This window comes from Colobus angolensis, unplaced genomic scaffold (assembly GCF_000951035.1).
Source record: "Colobus angolensis palliatus isolate OR3802 unplaced genomic scaffold, Cang.pa_1.0 Scaffold71, whole genome shotgun sequence".
Lineage (NCBI taxonomy): Eukaryota > Metazoa > Chordata > Mammalia > Primates > Cercopithecidae > Colobus > Colobus angolensis.
In genome coordinates, this window is record NW_012120821.1 from 2,378,003 (window position 1) to 2,384,343 (window position 6,341).

Genomic DNA, 6,341 nt, shown 5'->3' on the forward strand with positions numbered 1-6,341 from the left:
AGGACCTGTTCAAGGAGAACTACAAACCACTGCTCAGTGAAATAAAAGAGGACACAAACAAATGGAAGAACATACCATGCTCATGGGTAGGAAGAATCACATGTGTTTTTTGACTGCATATATTTCTTCTTTTAAAAAGTGTCTGTTCATGTGCTTTGCCCACTTTTTAATGGGGTTGTTTTTCTCTTGTAAATTTTTAAGTTTTTTATAGATGCTGCATATTAGACTGCCAGATACATAGTTTGCAAGTATTTTCTTTCATTCTGTAGTTTGTTTACTGTCAATATTTTCTTTTGCTGTGCAGAAGCTCTTAAGTTTAATTAGATCCCACTTGCTAGTTTTTGCTTTTGTTGCAATAGCTTTTGGCATCTTTGTCATGAAATCTTTGCCCATTCCTATGTACAGGATGGCACTATCTAGGTTGATTCCCAGGGGTTTTATAGTTTTGGGTTTTACATTTAAATCTTTATCTTGTGTTGGTTTTTGTGCACGTTATAGGAAGGGGTCCAGCTTCAGTCTTCTGCATATGGCTAGTCAGTTATCCCAGCACTATTCATTGAGTAGGGAGTCTTTCCCCATTGCTTGTTTTTGTCAGGTTTTCGAAGATCAGATAGTTGTGGGTGTGGCCTTATTTCTGGGCTCTCTATTCTGTTCCCTTGGTTTATGTACCCGTTTTTGTACAATTACCATGCTGTTTTGGTTACTGTAGCCTTTAAGTACAGTTTGAAGTCAGGTAACCTGATGCCTCCAGCTGTGTCCTTTTTGCTTATGATTGTCTTGGCTATACGACCTCTTTTATGGTTCCATGTGAATTATAATATAGTTTTTTTTTCTAGTTCTGTGAAGAATGTCATTGGTAGCCTGATAAGAATAGCATTAAATCTGTAAATTGCTTTGGGTAGTATAGCCATTTTAATAACATGGATTCTTTCTTCTATGAGCATGGGATATTTTTCCATTTGTTTGTATCTTCTGTGATTTCGTTGAGCAGTGTTTTGTAAATCTCATTGTAGAGATCTTTCATCTACCTAGTTAGCTGTACTCCTAGGTATTTTATGCTTTTTGTGGCAATTATGAATGGGATTGCCTTTCTGATGTGGCTCTTAGTTTCACTCTCCTTGACGAATAGGAATGCTAATGATTTTTGAACATTGATTTTGTAGCCTGCAACTTTGCTGAAGTTGTTTATCAGCTGGAGGAGCTTTTGGGCCAAGACTGTGGGGTTTTAGATCTAGAATCATGTCATCTGCAGAGATAGTTTGACTTCTTCTCTTCATATCTTCATATTTGGATCCCCTTTATTTTTTTTCTCTTGCCTGATTGCTCTTGCTAGGACTTCCAATACTGTGTTGAATAGGAGTGATGAGAAAAGGCATCACATCTTTGTCTTTTGCCTGTTTTCAAGGGGAATGCTTCCAGCTTTTGCCTATTCAATATAACGTTGGTTGTGGGTTGTCATAGATGGCTTCTATTATTTTTAGGTATGTTCCTTCTATACCTAGGTTGTTGAGAGTTCTTAACATGAAGGTTTGTTCAATTTTATCAAAAGCCTTTTCTTTATCTATTGAGATAATCATGCGTTTTTTGTCTTTAGTTCTTTTTATGTGATGCATTACATTTATTTATTTACATATGTTAAGCCAACCTTGCATTCGGTGATGAAGCCTACTTGATAATGGTGAATTCCCTTTTTTTCCCCCCCACAAACAGTAATATCCACATAATAAGCAGGCTCAGAAATATATCAGAAAGGTGAACTTCATTTTTGAGTAGGCTAACAAACAGTAAATGATCAAATGTTTTGTTTGTTTGTTTGCTTTTCTATCTCTTGACTGTCATCATATACGGCAGCATGACAGGTTAAGGAATAACGAAAAAGCTGGTTGACTTTGGTGCAAGTAAGGCTGGTTCAACGGGCTCAGTTTCATACACTCATGAGGGCCAGCAGTGTATATCTCACTATCTTGCAAGTATTTCCTCCAAAAGATGGGCATGTCGCCAAATTTTGGTATGAAGATGATGCTTGCCTCATAGTATTAGTTGAGCAAGAGTCCCTCCTCCTCAGTTTTTTGGAATAGTTTCTGTAGGAATCATATCAACTTTTCTTTGTATGGCTGGTAGAATTCGACTGTGAATCCATCAGGTCCTGAGCTTTATTTGATAATGGTAGGCTATTTATTACTAATTCCATTTTGGAGCTCATTATTGGTCTGTTCAGGGATTCAGTTTCTTCCTGGCTCAGTCTTGGGAGGTTAATTTCATTAATAGATATAAGATTATTCAGGTATCTATTTTTCCTTTAGTGAATTTTGTTAGTTTGTATATTTTTAAGGATGTGATCAATTTCACCGAAGTTATTAAGTTTGGGAAAATAGTTTCATAGTATTTTTAAATTGTCTTTTGGGTATCTATGGTATCCAGAGTGATATCTTCTTTTTTTTTTCATTGCTGATATTAATAATTTGTGTTTTCTCTCTCTCTCTCTTTTTGATCCGTCTTGCTATAGGTTTGAGAATTTTCTTACTTTTTAATTTACCTTTGTTTGCTTCTGTGATTTTTGTCTGTTGTTTTCTGCTTTAGTTTCATGATTTCCACTCTAATCTTTACATATTTTTTCTTTATATTTGGCTTTGCATTTAGTCTTCTACCCTTTTTTCAGCTTTTGTAAGGTAACTTATATTGCTGACCTTACAACTTTATTTTTAATGTAAGCAATTACTGATATAAATTTCTTTCTAATGCTACCTTAGCTGAATTCCACAATTTTTACACAATGCATTTTGATATATTAAATTTTTTTATTTTTTAATTGATCCTTGAGAGTTCCTTTTCAATTGATAAGTTATTTAGAAGTGTGTTGTTTAATTTCCAAACATTTGGGGCTTTTTCAGATGTCTTTCTGTTTTTGATTCATAGTTTAATTCCCTTATAGTCTAGAAGTGTACTTGGTTCATTTCCATCATTTTAAATTTCTTAAAGTTTAATATATGGGCAAGGAGATATACACACACATTATATATTATATGTGTGGACATACATAGAAATACATATACTAATATAATATAATATATAAAATTCTACCTACAGATCAAGGCTTTTATTCGATAAGATACATAGTGGTGATGTATCTGGATGGAATTTTGGAAGTAGTGGCTATTTCCCACCCAGCAGCACCTTGGAGAGCTCTGTTTCAGGATTTTCACTTGATTTTCCTAGTTGTCATGTCGTGCGTTTCCTGGAACAAAAGCTTATAAAGCAGAACACATCCATATCTGTAGGCTCTCAGAGGCTTCACAGTGTAACACTGGCACATTTCCATATTAAGGAAATGCTGATCCTGCTTCTCCATGGAGACACCTCTTTCTCTCTAGATTTAGAATAGTTGTGTATATTGAGAACTCAGTTCACTAATGGGCTTAAGAAAATTGTTAATTTGCTATTTGTATAGTTTTGTTTTTGTTTTTTGTTATCTAAAGATAAGAGTGAAGTTCTTCCTAGCTATTTTCATTTCTGACCTATTATTTTTTATGTATTGGAATACTCAATTATCTAATAATTTATGTCTACATTCATGAACCCTTTTCTTATCTAGTTTTAGAATCTGGGTTTTCATAGGCCCATGAAATAAGTTGGGTAATATCATTTAAAAAGTTTGAGATGGGTATCTGTTCTTTGAAATCTTGATAGAATCGTGAAAACATCTAGGCCATAAAGGCCGTTTCTTAATAGAATTTAAGGTTATTTAATGGTTTTTTCATGTAGTTATTTTTTTCTGTTTCTTTGCCAGTTTTTCTGTTTCTGTGTCAAGTTGGCATGGTGTTGTTTTCTTTCCTGTGACAAAGGGTGAGCAAACATTCACCCAGGTCGTGTGAGGAAGAAAAAAAATCAGTAAATAGATACTTCTTTCTTCCTCTGTGCCCCAGAGCCCTCTCCTCACCTAGATCCTCTCTACGTTATTTTATTTATCTCCTCAAGGTTTTCTCCGAGTTTATTTTGTATTCTGGCCTGTTACAGCTATAATCTCTCACTTTTGAGGCATACACCATGTTAGTTTTGTGGAAGTCATTTAGTTCATGTTTGTGGTCCTGTCCTCAAGAAACAGAGACTCCCATATTTTCTGTTGAAAACAACTGAGGCCGGGCACGGTGGCTCACGTCTGTAATCCCAGCACTTTGGGAAAGTGGGGCAGACGGATCATGAGGTCAGGAGATGGAGACCATCCTGGCCAACATGGTGAAACTCTGTGTCTACTAAAAAATACAAAAATTAACCCAGTGTGGTGGCGTGCGCCTATAGTCCCAGCTGCTTGGGAGGCTGAGGCAGGAGAATCGCTTGAACCCAGGAGGCAGAGCCTGCAGTGAGGTGAGATTGCGCCACTGAACTCCAGCCTGGCGACAGAGTGAGACTTTGTCTCAAAAAAACAAACAGAAAAACCTTGAATAACCTCTGTACCTCTACTATATTAAACACTTGGCAACAGTTTTGGCAATGTAAGAGACATATGCCATGATTTTAGTTTCCTAGGCTTACTTTATAATATAGATAATCAGCAGAGACACCATAACATTTCATTATAATCTTCAGTGTTCCATATTGATAATAAAACCTTTGTGACAATGATTATTTAACTTACACATTTGAATAACACTTCAGATTTTATCCTTGTTTACACTCTTTATTCTATTTGATTCTCCTTCCTACATGTATGGTACAGGTATAAATAGCTACATTACTGAAGTTTAGGGTACTTGTTGCCCAGAGGATTAAATGATCGGCTTAATACGAAAAAGTAAATGGTAGAGTTCTGTCACATTCTGTATCTAGTTCTTATATCACTGAACACACTGCTGCATAGGATTAGACATTCTTTGCTTATTGCATTGTGTACTAATTTATGTCAGTTCAAGCATAGATTGTTAACACGTAGAGTCAAACGTATTTAAGGTTTATTTGGAATTTGCTGCAAACTTCAAAGACTGTTACTGCCAAGTGGAGTCCATGTTTTCTTCTGGAAAAGTAATTTCTCTCAGAAGAAATTATCTGTGCTATCTAACAATGTTTTCTTTGATTAGAGTGACTGAATTCTTTCTGGTGTGTCTTTCAAATGTCTCTCATGGCTTTTACCTCATGATTCCTTATTGAATTTATTTGACACCTTGTTAAAAATAATTAATTGAAAATGCATATTTGAGATTGAATTCAGAGCAGAAGAGCTTTAACTAAAACAACCAGATATGAAACTCAGAAGTGGTTTTTAAAGAAGCAAGGTCAGCATAAGGCAGTGGATCTTACTTTAGCATGCATACAACTCATTTAAAAAAAATTGTTAAAATTCAGATTCTCAGGTTTTGACTGTAGTAATTCTGGCTGACTTCCTGTCATGGACTATTAAATCTAAATTTTCAATTCTTACCTGAAATTGGATTACTTTTTGAGGTATACTGCCTGACTACTGCCGTAATATCTTTTTTTTTTTTTGAGATGATGTTCTGCTCTTGTTGCCCAGGCTCAAGTGCAATGGCACGATCTTGGCTCACTGCAACCTCTGCCTCCCAGGTTCCAGTGATTCTCCTGCCTCAGCCTCCTGAGTAACTGGGGTTACAAGCATGTGCCACCACGCCTGGCTAATTTTGTATTTTTGGTAGAGACGGGGTTTCACCATTTTGGTCAGGCTTGTCTCAAACTGCTGACCTCAGGTGATCCACCCGCTTCGGCCTTCCAAAGTGCTGAGATTACAGGCGTGAGGCACAGCACCCGGGCTGCTGTAATATCTTAACCAAAAGCAAGATATCAGATTAGATAGAGCTAGGATCCCCAACCCGCGGGCCATGGACGGGTACTAGCCCGTGGCCTGTTACGAACTGGGCAGCAGAGCAGGAGGTGAGAGGCAGGCAAGTGAGTCAGGCTTCATCTGTATTTACAGCCGCTTTCCATCGCTCACGTCATTGCTTGAATTCCACCTCCGGTCAGGTCAGCAGAAGCATTAGATTCTCTTAGAAATGTGAACCCTATTATGAACTGTGAATGCTGAATTGTGTGCTCCTTAGGAGAATCTAATGCCTGATAATAGGTCACTGTTTCCAGTCTCACCCAGATGGGACCATCTAGCTGTAGGCAAACAAGTTCAGGGCTTCCACTGATTCTACATTATAGTAAGTTCTATAATTATTTCATTATATATTACAGTGTAATAATAATAAAAAGATTCAAGCGTGGTGGCTCAAGAGACCTGTAATCCCAGCACTTTGGGAGGCCGAGGTGGGCGGATCACCAGGTCAGGAGATCAAGACATCCTGGCTACAGTGAAATCCCATCTATACTACAAATATAAAAATTAGCCA